This window comes from Leptinotarsa decemlineata, unplaced genomic scaffold (assembly GCF_025532065.1).
Source record: "Leptinotarsa decemlineata unplaced genomic scaffold, Ldec_3_MD MMD2_tig00026314_RagTag_RagTag, whole genome shotgun sequence".
In the NCBI taxonomy this organism is placed as follows: Eukaryota; Metazoa; Arthropoda; class Insecta; order Coleoptera; family Chrysomelidae; genus Leptinotarsa; species Leptinotarsa decemlineata.
Genome location: NW_027412684.1, coordinates 15,935,951 through 15,955,159, shown reverse-complemented (window position 1 = coordinate 15,955,159; position 19,209 = coordinate 15,935,951). Strand labels below are relative to the sequence as shown.

The following is a 19,209-nucleotide window of genomic DNA, read 5'->3' as shown; positions in this document are numbered from 1 at the left end:
TATGGCACAAAAGAGAAAACCTCGCGTAATGTTTGGTTTACAGCCTGGAGAGTTCTGCACAAATTTCAATTCAATTCTTTCAATACACAAAATGGATATTTATGGTGATCGCATACATTGTCAGCTAGCATCTCAGCAGACTTCAAGCATAAGATTTGCTTGTGCTGTGATTATTCTGTTTCTCTGACAATTAAAAACATACTAAATTGATGGATGTAGGCGTTACTACGTGGTAGGAAATCATACTGAAGAAAAGACAAATGAAACTTATACAATAAACTCAGTTCATTGTAAAAGTTTGAAAATGTCCATATAGGACATATCCTACACATTTAATTGAGTCACTACTTCGTGTTCACCATAAATCAAATAGTCCAGATGCGAGGAAGCAAATATATGACCAAATATATGACCCTCAAGTATTTTATTTCTTGTGTTCTGTTAAAGGTCAAGAGCATATTTCTATTCACATTCAACTTCATGTATACAGAGTGTATCTTCATTAGGCTGGTCGCTTTGTAGTATTAAAAATGTTTATAAGTTTTAGTTTAGCCATACTTGGATATTCTGCAATATCTCTTCATTATTTGTGAACACTTTGTCCCAAGAATTTCCAGTTGCAACTATAGCTGTGTCATTGACATGAGAGAAAGCCTGAATGAATCTGAATAAAAATGAGACGACTGCAGTCCTTTTCCTTGACCTACGTAAGGCTTTTGTCTACGTCATGAAATTCTGTCGAAGAAGCTAAACTACTATAAATACCACAGTATAGCTAATGATTCCAAAAGTATTCGACTTACAGGAATTTGGGAGAGGCAGTTTGAGCAATATGGAGAGGACGGGACGAGGCGTGCCCCAGGAATCAGTTCTGGGCCGAATCCCATTTTTACTGATTGATAAGTGTTCTGGTTGATCTTGATATATCTGATAAACTGAGACTATTTGCTGATATCACAACTTTTTTGGTACCATAAAAATTTGGAACTCACTCAGACTTGCATAAAATCAAATTATGGTGTGGTAGCAACATGTTATAGTTATTTTCATCCAAAACATGCAAGCTCATATTAAAGCCATTAAAGTCATCATTTATATCGTTAAATAAAATAATTGAACAGGCGATTCAACACTATTGTCTTTCTTATCGAAAAGTACTAAACATTATTCCTTTTTCAGATACATTTTGCCAAACCTTGATTATTCGTTACATCGAAAATTTAAGAAGGGGAGAGTGTTTACGATCGTGGGGAAGCGGGGGGCACGTTGTTACAAAAGCAATCAAATAATTTATACATTTGTTTGCTTCTGACCTTAGTATGCCTATTCAGCTATTAAAATATGATTGAAAGTTATTAAAATTTATGTAATTTTTTGACAATGGACAATTCAACAAAAAAAAATCGATTGTAACAACTTACCTCCAATTTGGTGCTTGTTGTTACATATTCGGGGCTTTTTGGGGTAACTTCTTACATGTAACAACCTACCCCAAAAAATTGTAACTACCTGCCCCCTGGCACATTTTTTAATATAAATTGAAGTCACTATTAAAGGATATCGATAGTAGAAAAAAATAATATTGCAAATTGAATGTAGAAATCGTCCAATAGTTTTATTGAACCCCACAGGACATATTTCGGTGTATCCTCTCCGAAACTCTGGTCTATCAGATATTTCCTCGTAGTCGTAGGGGGCTATGGCTGTGTGGCATGGTTAAGATGTTAGAATTGCAAGTTTCTAAATCCACAAAAAGGTATATATATTATGAACCTTCAAGGTTGAAAATTTTGGGAAAATCAAAAATTTCTTATAGAATTTTTTACTTACTTGGATTAAATCGAGTCACATGCACACAACCTAGCAACTTGGCGCTTGGCGGGTCACTAATCGTTTGTATGTGATGCCCGACGTTCTAAGAAAACACATGAGTCCAGACATGTCCACCAAAGAGTTTAAAATCCTGGTAAAAAAGGCATGTAACTTCTTACCCCTGTAACAACGTGCCCCTCGCTCCCCTATACCCTTCATTAATATTCGTCAAATGAGAGGTATTGATATATGATGGTCGATGCTTGAGGTATTGATTTCAATACTTCTATCTTAGGTATCATAGATAGTCAAAGATATGTTTGATACATCACCTCATATTTTAAAAATCAGTTGATGGATAATTGAAATGAAAATCAAACTCCTAGTCTACAGCAAGAAATATATATGCAAATATCTCATTTGCATTCTTGATATGATATTGATATAAATAAATATAACAAGTTGTTGCAATTCATTTGTAGGTTTCTAATTAAGAATACCTGAGTCAATTAAGTCATCATTTTACTAGACGTCAACAATTAATGGGCTCATTAGTTTTCTTCGACCTGAATGTTAAATTATTTCAATCAATTTACAGAAGTGTCTTGGTCGATTATAAACATATCATCAAAAAAATAAACAACAGAGAAGAAAGTCGAATCAGCTATCTAGATTTATCATTTTGAGTTCATAAAAGTTAACAACAAATAGAGAATTGAATTTTCCTATAACTAAGAGCAAATGGTAACAAATTTCTTCAAATATAATTGTTTAAACTACCAAAAAAAAATTGTAATCATGCTTTCGAATCAAAACTGAATATCAAACTTTGGAATGCTCTGTATTAAAGAATGCCTCAAATATTTGAATGGAACTCACAGATTTATCTAAAATTATAGTCCAAAACAAATACTTTTTCCAATCTCCAGAAATGTAATACTCTTCTCGTTCTTGAGTTCCTTGTTTTCCTATGTTTTGTTTCTTCGACAATTGGATAATTTTTATAACGGCGACTTCTTTAGATATAACAACTCAACTAATGAAACTTCAAATGTAACCATCTCATTTCAAACTTAGCAGTGAAACATTTCGAAATAGGTCTTTATCGAAATTACAAAGAAAATTGTTTTGCACTAAAGTATATTGCTTGACTATCACAGTTGCTCGTTACTGAAAATTGTGGGTAATGTTTCATTAAAACGCTGATAATTGCTCTTGTAATTGAAGGAAAGCGGTTCGTGTATCATGTAAACAAAGTAGGAATATTGTGCATTGTAACGAGAGAAAAATTCTTCGTATCGAAGAAAGTTTTCCAGTTATATGGATGATTGTTTGAATAGTTTTAATACTTATATTTTAAACAAATATTATTTGAAGAATATTTCAACTGCATAGTCCCTGAAAAGAAATCAATGCCATGTCTGATATTTGCAGGCAAAGTAAAGGACGTACTTTTTCACAAATTATGCAGCTGCTATCAAAAAGCCACAATTTTTTATGAAAATGTTAAAAAACGAATTGAAAGTGTAAAATGTACGTGTTTTATAAATGAAAAGACTTGAGTTGAACATTTAATAAACAGACATTACTATTTGTTGGTATAATTAATAAAATAACTGGATTTATTTGAATGTATACATTTTCTGGATGAACGGAAACGATAAAAACTGATACTAGCAACGTTTTGAAATAATTTATGAAATTTTTTATATACTTATGTCCCTGTCTATGAATTCTAGATCAAATTTAAGTACTTGTACTATATACATTCCCGTTTCTTTTTTAGGGGAACTCGTTTCCCCGAAATTGAAAAGAAATGCGGGAAAATGTGATTTTGTTCAATTCAGTGTCTATGTAACAATATAAAACGAACAAGCTTTTTTCCGAAATAACCCAGTCTCTATTGAAAATACTCCTTTTTCCATTAATTTTGTACTATAAGGACAATATTGATAAGAAAAATCTTAATGTTGGGATATTACGTTTCGAGACGTCGTGAAATCTATTTGGCGTTTGGAAAACCATATTAAAAACACTGATAAACAATACTCTCAACGATAAAACAAAAATCATTACCATAAAGGAATGAATAATGACAATGTCAATGTTTACTTGTGCAACCTTTACTTTTGCATATAACCACATCTTCTATTATCAAAAAATCCAAATGAGAAGAAGCATTCCACGTAAATTTCAAATACATATGAGTGTATAGAATCATATAATATCATATTTCATTGCTCATATAATAAAAACACGAGTTGTTTACTTTTGAAACAAACGACTACCGGTAAAGTAAAACCACGTGACTTCATTCAAGTGTTATATCCCGAGTGTACCAAGTTCAAACAGATAAAATACGTCGATAAATTTCGAAATTTTGCCAAGCAAATGACTTGAGTATACACGAAATTTTGAAAATCATAGGGTCATAAATATGTATTTTGATCATTTGACATTGATGAACAAGGGATACATATTTATATTATCAACAGAAAAACGATAACATAAACTAAAGAACGAAATTTTTGGTTTTATGTAAAATATCTGAAAATAATTTGTTTCCAAAAATTCCAACTACCTTCAAAAACAGTAATGTTGAGCACCAACTCATATTCATTTCAATCAGTTAGGCAGTTCCTGAGCATTTAATTGTCGTAAAAGCAACCTAACCTTCAACTTATTCATCGTTTCTATACATTGAGGGAAAGAATCTTTGTCAAAACCTGCAATTGGAGAGCTTTCTCAACTCACCGCTTTAATCTTGAAGCTGTCGGTCTTCCGAAGTCCCCAACAGAGTCCTGCTTCCGGAAAAATAAAACAATCACTCAAAACACAAAAATAAACAAAACCAACACCGTCAGAACGAACTAAAACACGCGAGATGATAACTTATCAAAGTGCAACCTATCTCAACAAGTAAACCAGCATGACGTGTACGTGGATCGCAAATGTTTATGATCGGCAAACAGCTGAACTCACGTCTTTCTTCGGCAAGCTTTCGACTCGGAGTGGAGAGCGGACGGAGCTTTCGCGATGAGAGCTTTTGAGTGAGCTTTTCGGGCGCGCACGCCAATGCTTGGATCTGCCTCGGAGGTGGGGGTGACGTACGGCGAAATAGAAGAGGTGGTTACTGTCACATACAACGTGTCAAATATTTAGCAGGAATTAAAGTGGATTTTTCAAAGGGGTGGGGGTTGAGAAGGGGGTTTGAATTTTTTCAGTGGTTGAGATTGCAGTAATTGATTTGAAAAGGATTACTTAACAACATCTATTTCTCAGCAAGATTGTAAATTGAGTAATTAATTCTTTTTTTTCTACACCACAACTACAGCACACGATTTGATCTCCACAAACTTTATTTGAAAAATATATCACGACATGTTTCGCTAGCACAGTAACTTTGTCAACAGTGATTTGAATACTACAAGTTGCTTCTTACACTAATATTTATGTACTACAGGTAACCATAATTGAGACTACCTTCAAAAATTATCTGAACCTTTACCTGAAGTACCTCTTCAATTATGATCACCTGAAGCATATTACCTCACTTCTACATCAATAATAATTCGTTATCTGGTAGCTCTCACAACGATTTTAATTTCAAAAATACAAACTGCACAAATCAGAGAAGCTTCCGAAAATTCCACAAAAAAATCTAATTGTCATAATATTAAACATAAACAGCGGCAACGTTGCGGTGAGCGATCTACCGCTGACGCCATCAAGCTAGAATCGGCTAGAACCGACCAGCCGGACCAGCGCGTTAGTGTTCGAGAACGATCTGTTCGTTAGTGTTCGAAATAATATTATGGCAAGCAGTTGTAAGAAGGTAAAGACATACCACTTTCATTCGGAATGGGAAGAACAATACTTCTCTACAGAAGTTAAAGATAAAAATGTGTGTTTGTTATGTAATACTTCGGTCTCCGTTGCTAAAAAAGGAAATATTGAGAGACATCATAAAACTGTACATTCTAATTTTGAAAAATCATTCCCACTACATTCTGCCGCCAGAAAAGAGAAACTGAAACAGTTAAAAAAGCAGTTAATTGGACAACAATCAATATTTTTAAGAACAGTCGACAAAAATAAGGCTGCAACTGAAGCTTCGTACCGTGTGTCCCATATAATTGCACAAAAAAAGAAACCTTATGAAGACGGGGAAATGATAAAACAGGCGTTTTTAGAAGCTGCTGATTTGTTATTTGCCAACTAAAGACGAGATAGTTTCAGCTAAAAAAGCTATGCAACTTTCTGCTAATACAGTGATGAAGTGATGAGCAATGATATTTTTTTACAGTTAAGAACTGTGTTTATTTTTCACTTCAACTGGATGAATCAACAGATGTCGTTGACACTGCCCAGATGGCCGTGTTCGTCAGGATGGTTTTTAGTGATTTTACGATTAAAGAAGATCTTTTGAAGTTCATTCCACTGAAAGGACACACTACTGGACATGAGTTGTTTTCTCATTTAAAAAATATTATTTCTTCCGAGAAAATTCCAATATCAAAAATGGTAGGCTTGACAACCGATGGCGCTCCAGCTATGGTGGGTTGTGATAAGAGTCTGGTGACGTTATGTCGTAAAGATGAAACTTTTCCGCAATTTCTCTGTTACCACTGCATTATCCATCAGCAAGCATTATATGGAAATTTCCTGAAACTAAACAACGTTATGAAACTGGTGGTAAAAATTGTGAACAAGAATAGAGCTCGAGCGTTACAAAGAAGATTATTCAGAACCTTGGCCGATGAAGTTGACTGTCAATACGGGGACCTACTCCTTCACTCTGAAGTCCGATGGTTAAGTAGAGGACGGGTGCTGAAACGTTTTAATAATGTCCTATCTGGCATAGTTCAATTTCTCAAACAACGCAATGAACCGACTCCGGAACTAGAAAATTCAATCTGGCTTAGAGATTTTGATTTTCTCGTGGACATTACAGAGAAATTAAACGAACTTAATTTGCAGCTTCAGGGGAGAGACAAAGAACTAGCGGAAATGATTTCTGATATAAAAGCATTCATCAAAAAGCTGTAGTTTTGGGAACAAAACCTAATTAACAGCGATGCCAAGCATTTTCCTATTCTTTCAGAAAAAATATCTCAAAATCCATCAGAACCCTATGACAACAAATATCATGTAGAAATAATTTCTACCCTGAAGAATAACTTCAAAAATCGTTTTAAGGATTTCAATGAAATGGCTTTAGCAGCGCAGTTTGTTGTTTCACCCTTTATGGAAATTGATATCCAACAGTTTGCAACTTGTGTTATGCAGAACTTTGGCGAAGACATCGCTGCAACAGAAATGGAAGTCATTGAGTTTTAAAATGATTTAGCCTTAAAATCGTTAGTCTCAAGTACTGAATGTATCTGGCCTATTGTAAGTAAAGACAAATATTCAGTTCTATGCCGTGTTGCCTTGAAAGTGAAAGCATTATTCAGTTCAACCTATTTGTGTGAATCTTCTTTTTCCAATATGAAGTTTATTAAGAACAAATATCGCAATCGACTTACAGATGAACATTTGAATAATTGTATTCGAATGGCTGCATCAAATTATACTGCAAACATTAAAAAAATTATCGATGAGTCTGAGTGTCAGCCTTCTCATTGAACATGCTTTTTTATTTTTCAATGTTTATGTTCATGATAGTGCGTTACTTTTTTGTTGTTATTATTAACTATTTTTAAATCATACGTGACATGCCGTTGTGGCTGGATAAAAAAAACTCAAATGACTTATAGGTACGCACGAGACTCATTTTTAATTTCACAAATTCTGCAACAAAAAATATTGAGTTAGTAGAAAGCTTATTCGCATTACGACACATCAGATTGATTGTTGATTTCAACATTAAGTTAGTTTGTGCCCTGTTGCATAAAAAAGTATTGATGTGCCTCGAAGATATTCTTGGAACAAAGATATCAATTTCTGATAATATTACAGGACAATCCAATTTGCCATTCAATAGCTTATATAGAAATAAAACAGAGGCCTGATTTCTTCTTTTTTCTAAGGCCACAAAGTCAAATCTGCATAGCAGATCAGGGTAATCACAGTTTCTTGGAGGATCAGTTCCGGTCATTCTAAAAGTAAGAAATTTTAAAAACTTCTTTTGGACTCCATCAATTGCTGATGTGTATTGCTTGTAAAGCGTGTTTTTTATAGAGGTATAGAACTTTAAGTTGCAATAAAACAACGATGGATTATTCGATTGACATGAATTTTATTTATCCGAAAGATAATCTTGTGGCATTACATTTTAAATATGATTTCTGGCATATGACCGCCACGGCTGGCGCGGATGTAGTCCAATATGGACGTCCAATTTTCGATGACTTTTTCCAACATTTGTGGCCGTATATCGGCAATAACACGGCGAATGTTGTCTTCCAAATGGTCAAGCGTTTGTGGCTTATCCGCATAGACCAATGACATTACATAACCCCACAAAAAGTAGTCTAGCGGTGTTAAATCACAAGATCTTGGAGGCCAATTCACAGGTCCAAAACGTGAAATTAGGCGGTCACCAAACGTGTCTTTCAATAAATCTATTGTGGCACGAGCTGTGAGGCATGTTGCACCGTCTTGTTGAAACCACATCTCCCGGACATCATGGTTATTCAATTCAGGAATGAAAAAGTTAGTAATGATGGACGATTTTGTCGACGATAAAATGGACGTAGTGCGCGATACGTTTTCCGCACAGAACCATTATTTTCGGAATAAAATTGCACTATTTGCAAGCGTTGTTCAGGCGTGAGTCTATTCATGATGAATTGCCAAACCAAACCTAGAATAAATCACTTGACAGCTGTTAAATCGGTCGCCATCTTGAAAAGTAATGCCAACTTAAAGTTCTATACCTCTATAAAAAACACCCTTTATATGGGATTCCATATAATGGACCCATATTCTAGTTTTGGCCTCATCAGACTGAAATACAGAGAGGTCAAGGTTAGCATATTATGAAAAAATTTTGCAGTTCCTTATTATAAAACCGTATGCGCGGTAAGCTGAATTTATTATATGATTAATAGGGTAGTTGAAAGTTAGTTGATGATCAAAATATATTCCTAGATCTCTAATATTCTCAGCTCTTTCCAATATAATGTTGTCAATGTGGTAAGGAAATTCTAGTGTATTAAGTTTTCTACTGAATGAATCAATTTTACATTTAGGTATATTCAAATGGAGGCGATTTTCGAGACACCAATTGTGTGAAAGATCAATCTCCTTTTGCATAATGTTACAATCATCTAAACTGTTTATAGATGTATACAGTTTCAAATCATCAGCAAACATCAATTTATTGCAAGTTATTGAGTTACACATACCATTAATAATATTAGAAACAATAAGGGACCAATATTGGATCCTTGCGAGACTCCGCTGGTTGCTAAATACACATCTGAGGAAAAGCCGCGATAATATACGTATTGATTACGTCCGCTATGCTATGTTTCCAAAAGTTGACAATAAATTTCATTGAAACCCATGCAAAAAAGTTCACAAATTAGTAACTTATAGCTAGCCCTCTCGAATGCTTTAGAGAAGTCCGTGTACACCACATCTACTTGCCATCTACGGTCTAACGATTCACATAAATATTGATCAAAAACAGCTAAATTACTGATGGTGGATCTAGAGTTTACAAAACCATGTTGGCGATCAGATATTATTTGTCGAGAGGATTGATAGATATGACTATACAGAATTGCTTCTAGAAGCTTGGCAAAGTTGTTCAGGATTGAAATAGGTTTATAATTATTGATTCCCTATCGATCTTGAGCTTTATGTTTTGGACAAACCTTGGCAGTTTTCCAAAATTCAGGAAAAATTGACGTTCTCAAGATAAGATTAAAAAGAATTTTTAGGGGATAAACCAGTACTCTCAGATAGTCTTTCAATAGAATAATGAAATGATCAGACTAACTTCAAAACATGTTAATGATTCTTGCATTTTTGGAGACTGAATTCACTGAAGCATTCACCATATTGATCTGTCGATAACAACATCACAGTAATTTCCCTTTCAACCTCCTTTTATGGTTACGCCACTGTCTAGAAGAAAGGAACTGGTCCCGAAAATAAGTTTCTGCAAATAATTGAACGACTATTTTAAAATTGCAACTGCCCAGATAAAAGCAATTGATTCTATTATAAGGCCGGTGCCGTAGATTTAAATGGATTTTTATTTCCAATAGAGGATATTAGCTTTTATAGAATTGCTAACACTGGATTATATTCGGATTTGAAAAGAATTCGAATGAGGTTCGAACTAGGAAGAAATTGAAAAACAGATTTAGCACAACTCTCATTTAGATGAACGTGATCTCGAGAACCGATAGCAGAGTGAAATGCTGAATGGGGGTTGAAACAAAATTTACACTCTTTGCTGTTTGGGCTGACCATGTTCGAGTTGATGGAATGAAGGCTTGACTTTTATAATTCATATGATAATCAATGGTCTGGTAATTATTGAAAAAATTAAAATCTATCGAAAGAACTCCTGAAACTTGAACGGTTTCAATTCATCATTCTGCAAAAGAACAATAAAACATGAAAAAATACATTTATATAAAGGGTGGGCATTCCCTTTGTGATCTAAAGAAGATTTTGTGAAATTTGGTTATTATCTTTTAAATTTTGCGGGTTCACTGTTTATGTATTTCTCTTCCACATTATCATTTATTGTGTGATGTCCACAATTTCTTCGATTTGCGATCTGAGGAAAATTTTTTTTGATGTGAAATAAACCATTCATTTAGGCATGCCTTGGTAATTATTTTCAACAAAATTCGTTGAATACGAAGCAGTCAATACAATTTTCATTGTAATTGAGTTACTTAAATATAAATTGAATAATTTGAATACCAACAACTTGATGTTATCAGATAAGTAATTCGTCAGTGATAAATTTCATATACAGATTTCTCCACCTCGTAATTTCTAATAGTATATTAGTTTTTTCAACCAGAAGTCTGATTGAAAAACCAGACATCACCAGAAGATGGCAAATGAGACTTTGCCGAAACCCCGTGTTCTGTGTATTTTATCCCCAATAAAATACACAGAACACGGAGCGAAACCCGAGAAAACAGCTCATCATACTTTATCCGTGGGAATCTTCGAGTTTTTTTGAGTCGAAAATATAATTTGTCAACAACATATTCATCTCAGTCAGTAACAAATTCTCGTAATTAGATTAAAAAAAATCTGTTTTCTCAGTGTAATCACGATAGACGTGATAGGCATAATTCAGTTTTCTCCTCTTTATGCTGCTCCACTTTGTAATAGGTTCACACAAATATTCATCAAGAAAATGACAAATTAACAAAGTTGCAACTTTTAGTTGGAAAACTCTGAATGAATACATATAGTGCCGGACAGAATAGAGGACAGATATATTACCCGTATTTATTTTCATGTCAACTGGAAAACAAAACACCGATTTAAATATTTGGTGATCAATATTGGAGGATTTAAATAATTCGCATGAAAAATGGCTGATATTTCAACTGATATTTTAACATCATCGTTAGGTTATTCTCTATCGCTATTGAACTTTTTGTCTACAAACATTCAAAGGGAATGAAAAGGGCCAAACAATAGAAAAATGATAATTCACCTATAAACTATTGCAAAAATTCCACTCTTTCAACCAATAACTTTCATTTTTTAATTTGGAGTAAAAATCAAGTCGCATATTTGACAACCATTACAAATAAAGTTTCGTTTTTCTCTCTTCTTTTCCAGATCCGGTACTCAATAGGTTCGGAAGTCTTATTGACAGCAGCACAAAAAAAAATGATGGAGCATATGTACAGCCATATTAATTATACATGTTTGCTTACGGTATTTCCTTTCAGCGATCTATATTTGCATAGGTACTCATTTCACGATTCATCATAGGATTAATTTTAATTCACAGTGGGAACTTTTTTGTTTACTTTACGAAGGGTGGGGTTGTATTCATGAACGGTTAGATGGATAATGAATGCCAACTACACAATGCGATATACCTTAAAACTACTCTTCGGTCAAAAAAATCAAAATTCTGATGTATTCTTACAGTCATCATTGATGATGATAATAAATAGCAAAAATTGACCGTGCATTCATTTTCGAAACAGACAGAAAAAACTATAAAAAGTATACAAGATGGGACTGATACATCTGGCTCAGAATAAATCGGAAACAGGCACTAGTCCAAACAGCAGAACTGCTTGTTTTGAAAACATGAAATTCAGTCAAAGTTAATGAAATATTTATTATGTTCTGAATATACCCATTTTCAGCTTCCGACTTCTTCTTTAGTGATTTAAAAATGAAACATTCAAAAAATCAAGACAGCCATCCCTAAAGAAATATTTTTGATATTCATTAAACTTCCTCTTTCTTTTTGGCAGTTTGTAATTTTTTATGTACTCACCCATTTAAGTTAACTACTAGCAAATGGTGGAATAATGTACCATTATTATCACCATCATTCTGACAGATGGATTCCTTTGCCAAATTAGAAAAGGTGGGATCGAATAGTCTGAAAATTGTTTCAAGTAGTATATAAAGTGAATACTAACCAATTTTTTTTCAACATGACAATGTAATTAGTGATGAAATGCCATTAGAAGGGAAAATATTTTTTATAAATCTCTGTAATTGCCACTACACCTCAAAATCAATTACCATTCTGAATTTATAACATTTCATACAAAATCTTACTCTTGTGTAGCTTATCAGAATTATTGTTTAGACACTATCTCTGCTGAATTTGTCGTTATTCAATATGCATGCATTTCATATCCATTTTATCAACTTAATCAAACTTTATTTTTCCTTCCTGTGGATAAACCCAGTATCATACGACTTGATGCACTGTTTGGAATATTATGTTGGTGGGGTCAAACATGTCATGATTCACAGGTTTTTCCTTGCTGGGTTTTTTTCTTGGGTTTGCCATTAGGAATTCTCAACTACTTCTTGGTGTTCTGATATAGGCCTTTCAGCACTCACATGGTATACGGTGAATTCTTAAAGTCGTTTTCCGCATTTGGTGGCAGATTCTAATGTCACTATACCCAATTCTTCTCATCCTTTCCAAAAGTTCTCTGGCATAAGAGTGGGACATCATTAGTAGCAACAATTTCTCTGCTTGCAGATCTCTTGTCTTCTGACTAAGACCAGCTTTTTCGGGACCATTATGTTGAAGATATTTCCTTATATGACCCAGTTTCTTATCAAAACTCCCCTTCGTTTGTAGATTAGGGTTCAATTAGGCTCTCAAAGATTTCTCTTTTGATTAATTTGTGTTGTTTGGTTTAGGTACTATACACCGTGAGTTGTTTTTTTGTAGATAGATATCTCTCACTTTTTATCGGTACTCTTTTGTTGAAAGAGTCGAACCCATTGGCAGTTCATTATCTTGGGTAAAGAATCCTTCCTCCATCTGGAAATAGTAGTGGAGAAATCTATTTCTATGTTTATGTTCAATTCATTTTTAAGCTCGTTGAGATCCAAGAGCAAGGGTATTTTATGTTCTCCAGTTTTTGAGCCCACTGAGGAATGTAATGATTTTATAGCATTTTCATTGGCATTCCTCTGGGAGTGTGAATTCAATCAGTGAAGACTACAGTAAACTAGTTCTAGTTTTTAGATCCAGATATCTTCAGATATATAGCTTTCTCTGTATGATCTGAAGTCATTCCGCAACAAGATAACTGAAATACAGGTTTTCTATTCCGGAACTGATTCGAGTCACATTGAAACAAAGAAATTGATTTTAGTTTCTCCAAAATTATTATTTATACGAAGTTCATCGAGCGTGCAAATATTACGTTATTCTTGGCATTTATGGATTTCCACTCCTCTAGAATCAAAAAACCTTTCAAAATTATTCAAAAAAGGATAAATCAGTACATTTGACCAGAAATATAACTGCCTTTGAATAAAAAGTCAGATAGCAAACTTTCGGGGTAATTTTTAACCTTCTTATTTTAGCGAATTTAAAAAGTTGGGTCATTCCACGGGAATAAAAACCCAGAAATGTTGGGAATATGGATATTCCTGAATAAATAATAATTAATAATAAGTCTGATCGTTTTTGAATAATGAATGATACTAGATCTGACATCACAACTGATTTTTGCATTCAAGGACATTACATCACACAAAAAAGTGAACCTGCCAGATGTTTTACTGTTACATCATCAATATACAACAAAAGAATAAAACCTAGCTCTAAACTCTGAAGCCATGATAGAGTCTTCAGAAACAACAGAAGAATGTATATTTTTCCATATCGTCAATGCAACCACCAAAACTCCTATCTTTCGAAACTATTCGACCGAAATATACAGTCCTTTTGATGACTTGCTTTGTCAAGTTAATAGTTGGCAACACCGAAAGTAGCTATTGTGGCTTGTATGTTAACTGAGAGCAAGTATGTTTAATAAGCTCAACTTCAAAGCACATTCATGTGCAGGTATTCATCGTCTAGAATAGAAACAAGCTCGCACTGTGGTTCCTCGGAATTTCTACAGGGAGAATAAGTTTCTAGTTCAAATAGAAAGGGTTATATTTTTAGGAGGGACTAATTTTTGTGAAAGAAAGTTTTTGGCTTTCTACTACTCCATTTTTATACAAAAAAATGTGGGAATCTTCCAAAGAAAGGAAGGAAGTAATCAATTTTAAAATAAGTACCGTAAAATGGAGTTATTTTGATCAATTTTTATTTTTAGAACTCAGTTTTTTTTGTATAAATTGGCAGAAGAATACGGTAAAAAAACAATAATGTCGGTTTTTCGTCTTCTACCCGATAATCAACTTGAAAAACTCTTAATTTATTTAATCTTTGAAAAAAAATCAAACCACATGATCAAATTTATATATTGAACGGGGTTACTTTGATCAACATGCTTATTTTCATGTCATTTGGAAGTAACTCAAAAAAAAAATTAAATCTATCCGCAAGATTTTTCAATAAAGCTGTTTGAAACACTTGGGGTGACTTTGATATAGACAAAAAAGATGTTTTAGTTATAATTTTATTTAAAATTAACATTTTAAAACAAAAAACTCAAACTCCTGAGCTCTAAACCTCATTCTCATTGATTTCATAAGCAAACACAACCAATTCAGTCCCTTCTTGAAAGGTAGGCATAGGCAGGTATGCCACAATAGCAGAGTGTTCAATTTCAGAAATGTCGTCTTTAATTAATCTGAAGGTTTTTTTTTTATTTTGGCACGATTTTAAGCCGGTAACTACTAGCGGAGTTCTTTCATTAATATAACATACGTAACGATATGTTTTTTTCCTCGCTGAGAACTAAATGTCACCAATACATAACGACCTTCGCTCAATCTATTATCTTCTTCCTCTTCATGTTCTTTCCCGTTTTCCTCTTCTTCAAACGTTTCATCTACAGTCTCGTTGTCATCAGATATGTTTTCTTCAAGTGGTGGGTCAATTGTCTGATTAGTTTTCTTTACCTTCCGCTTTTTTTCTAGACTTGGCGAGGGGTCATCTATTAAATCTACTTCAGAAATGCCCTTTCCAGGAGCAACATTTAGTCTTTTCTTTCGTTTGACAGTATGGGAGGAGTCTCTAAATCTTTGAGTTCTTAATAATTCGGTCAGAACGCTCTCAGTTTCAGCCTCAACGTTACTATCATCAGGTGGTAAGCGCTTATACACTTGATCATGGTTGAACGGTCATATTCCTGTTGCATTGATTGCGCTTATAAGATTTCGTTGGATAGCACCGTTTTCATTATTCAACGGGGGTACCACACCAGTGTTTTCAATTTTTTTTGTTTCATAATAATAATAATAATATTTATTCACCATTTTTGATACACTTGGGTATATATGGTAAGTCAGTTGTACTACAGGCTAGTAAAGATAAAAATAGTTGGAGATTGAACACAGAATCACATATACACATATATACACATACATATATACACACATATACAAGTAAGCATAGATGCCCTCAAATTAACTAAACATTTTACATCATTCACATAATTTAATCTAAATAAAATTTCGCCCACTGTGAATTTGATTGTTTGTGAGATTGTCAATTAAAAAATCTTGGTAACTGTAATAGCCTCTTTCTAAAAGCATAGTTTTAACATAATCATGGAATACCTTGTCACTTGTGATTTTTTTAACTTCATTTGGCAGTTTATTGAAGCACGTAATGGCATTATACTGAGGGGATTTTTTATAGCGTGTCATGAGATGCTGAGGGATTTTTAGAAGAACACCGTTTCTTGTATTATAACTGTGATCTGAAGCAGTCTTATCATATAATTTATTGTTTTGCCTAACAAATGAAATACATTTAAAAATGAAGATGGAAGGGGCTGTCAATATTTTTTTGTCTATAAAGACTGGCCGGCAGCTATCCCGGAAATCCATATTGAAGATTAGCCTTATGATGCGTTTTTGTGCTATGAAGACTCTGGAAAAATCCCTTGCTCTGCCCCAAGCCATAATATTAAGACTTATATGAGGGTAGGCCATGGCATAATATATGCTGAGTAAGGCAGTTTCATCCAAACAGGATTTCAGCTGTTTTATGGCATAATATGCTCTATTTAACTTAGCACATATATAGTTCACCTGCCTTTCCCAATTTAGATTGGCGTCTAGGAACGTCCCTAAAAATTTCATTTCTTCAGAAGTTTTAATGTCATAACTAGACCAATTGGAATATTTCTTCTGAAGTGAAAGTTAACACTGATCGGTTTAGAAGTATTTAGAATGAGCTTATTTCTTTGGCACCAGGTACTGAACTGATCAATAATATGTTCAGATTTGCTGATGAGTTGCTCAGCATTATTGCCTGCTATGATTATCGTTGTATCACCAGCAAATATTGTGACGTAGCCTCCCTTTATATAGTTCGTCCATTCGGAAATGAATATTTTGAAACCGTGGTCAGCTTTGAGTTTTCAACTTTCCATTTCGATAATGTACTTCGCCATGCCTCTTTCATCGGGCGAAAAAAAGCTACGTCCAAAGGCTGAAGCAAATGGATCGAGTGTGGTACCAAGCAAACAAAGTTGATATCGTTTTCTTCACATAGTCGTAAAAGATCTTCATCGATATGAGAGGACAAATTGTCCCCAATTAACACTTTACGCACGTTTAGTCTTTTCGCGTGTGGCAAAAAACAAATCATAAACCAGTCTCGGAATGTTGAGCTGTCAATCCAGCCACTTGCTCTTCGGTTGTATCTAGTTCCTCTTGAGCAACAAGGCTCATCGCAACAGGGTGAGCCACACGGCCCTCTCTCTTTTCAAGTGTCATATAGATGTGTGCTCTTATAGATATATGACCTAAGGTGGTAATGAAACACCATTTGCAGACCCACAAACCATGATAGATGTGCAACTCTTGGAAAAGGTTATTATTTTTTCTGGGTATTTGACTCCTCGTCGATATATATAGCGTTTCTTGACCGGGTCGTCGCTTAAATTTGACTCATCATAGTTGAAAATATTACTAGGAACATTTTTAAGAACACTTTCCAAATGTTTTAAATATTGTTCTATATTTTGTTTGGAAACTCCAGCTCGAGCACTTTTTATATTAGCTGCAACACGCTGACTATAAGAATCCTGATGACGTCGTAAAACCGAATAGGCCCAGTCAATACCCGGGAAAATTTTGCAACTATTCGTCCCGTTCGGTCTAAACAAGCCTTAACGAACATACGCAAATCAAACAGACCTAGAGGAAACCCCCATTCGGCACACTTTGCTTACGATTTAAGAATAACCTTTTCTTGAGCGTCAGTGAATACAGTTTGAGCTCCAGGTCTATTTATGTGTTATCAATTATATCTGTTGTATGAAGTTCCATAGGGCATTTTGAATTCTTTTGCAGCGCCACGAATCGTCAAACGTCCGTCTGATATAGATTGCATCCGAATAATTTTGTACTCTCTACTTCCAAGCGGCTTTCTATAAGTCCTAGGCATTGTTTTGTAACAAAAATAAACCAGGCAATACTGTGAAAAAACACTTTTTCACGAAATTTTATCGTAAACCGCAGTTTCTTCAAAATACGGGGTTACTTTGATCATTAGATTGAAGTAACCCCGTACACCTGATTAAAATAACCCAATATGCATTTAAGTTAAAAACATGGAGACTCTATAAGTTTTTTAGGACTTAAACAGTATTCACAGGAAACCGTAATGGGAAATCTTCCTCAATTTGGGTTATTACAGCAAATGCAAGTTTGAACAAAATAAAGTTGAGTTTAATTCAAGAGTTTTTCAAATTCACTTCGAAAAGTATTCAAATTGATGTTTCAAAGGTTGGGTTTTAATTTTTAAAGGAATTTGTTTCTAATTTACATATTGGCAACAGCGCCTATATCAAGTTGAAATAATTTATACGTACCTAGATATTTTACTTTAAAAAAGGAAAATCATCTTTATAAATCAACAATTAAGGCAAAATATAAATTATAGTTCAATACCACCTCCACAAGCCACATAAACAACAGTTGTTTTGTTATTTATTTATAAAGAGGAAGATAGGTTAGGTGCACAAAATGACATGTCACAGTATGTCTCGGAACTCGGAACATAAGTAAACAGAACAGCACGCCTCTGAAATATGTCATCTTTGTTTGTCTCATACAGGTAACAGATTCATTGTCCTTTATTAGCTAAGTATTTAAATATTTTTTTAAAGAAAAAGGTTGAAATGATAAGTTTAAAATGGGTTGTTTTAGAGCTTTTTCATGAAAACTACTTGATTTTCGTCAGGAGGAACATGTTCAGTATTTATATTCATTATTATTTGTTTACTCTCTCATTTACCCTGTATATAATTATATTCGGTTTGATATTCAGTTGTTGTAACAAAAAAAAGAGAATAAAAAAAAAGTTCTCCAATTAGAATCTATTACCCGATTTTGACAACTGGGCAAGGTTAGTAATTAGAAAAAACTTAATCCAACTTGCATTTACTTTCCGATTTTGACATAAGTGTTCCGATTTTAAAAATGTTTTACGTATAACGACTAATTTCCGATTGTAAAACATTCAGCCTGGCCTAACATAGAATCCAAATCTTGTCAAAACATAATTATAGTTATTGTCCCTTCATTATTATTATTATTTTATCACATAACTTCAACGTTTTCATCAACCGTCAATTCAATAATTGAAATATATTTAATTTCACTTGCAAGATAACATTCAAATTGTTTTTTCCAGAAGAAAAAGAGAACAATTATTAGGAAATTATTTCCGACAATACTCCATTCAATTTCATATTGAATGCAGTCCTTTGTTTAAAGTTTTTCCTCGACGAATTTCCATTCGACTGTGACTCCTACTAATCATTTATGCATTTG

General features: G+C 33.8%; 1 protein-coding gene across 2 annotated transcripts in view; it reads right to left on the bottom strand.

Annotated features, from left to right (window-relative positions):
* The window catches only part of LOC111502538 (LIM domain only protein 3), a 175,946-nt gene extending 171,102 nt beyond the window's left edge, over positions 1-4,844 (bottom strand). Inside the window, exon 1 of one of the 2 annotated variants that reach the window (XM_023156640.2) lies at positions 4,567-4,844. The gene's annotated coding sequence lies outside the window, so the exon portion shown is untranslated. The remainder of the gene's footprint in view (positions 1-4,566) is intronic. The other variant, XM_074181467.1, reaches the window with a different exon arrangement.
* Positions 4,845-19,209: the final 14,365 nt, after the last annotated feature.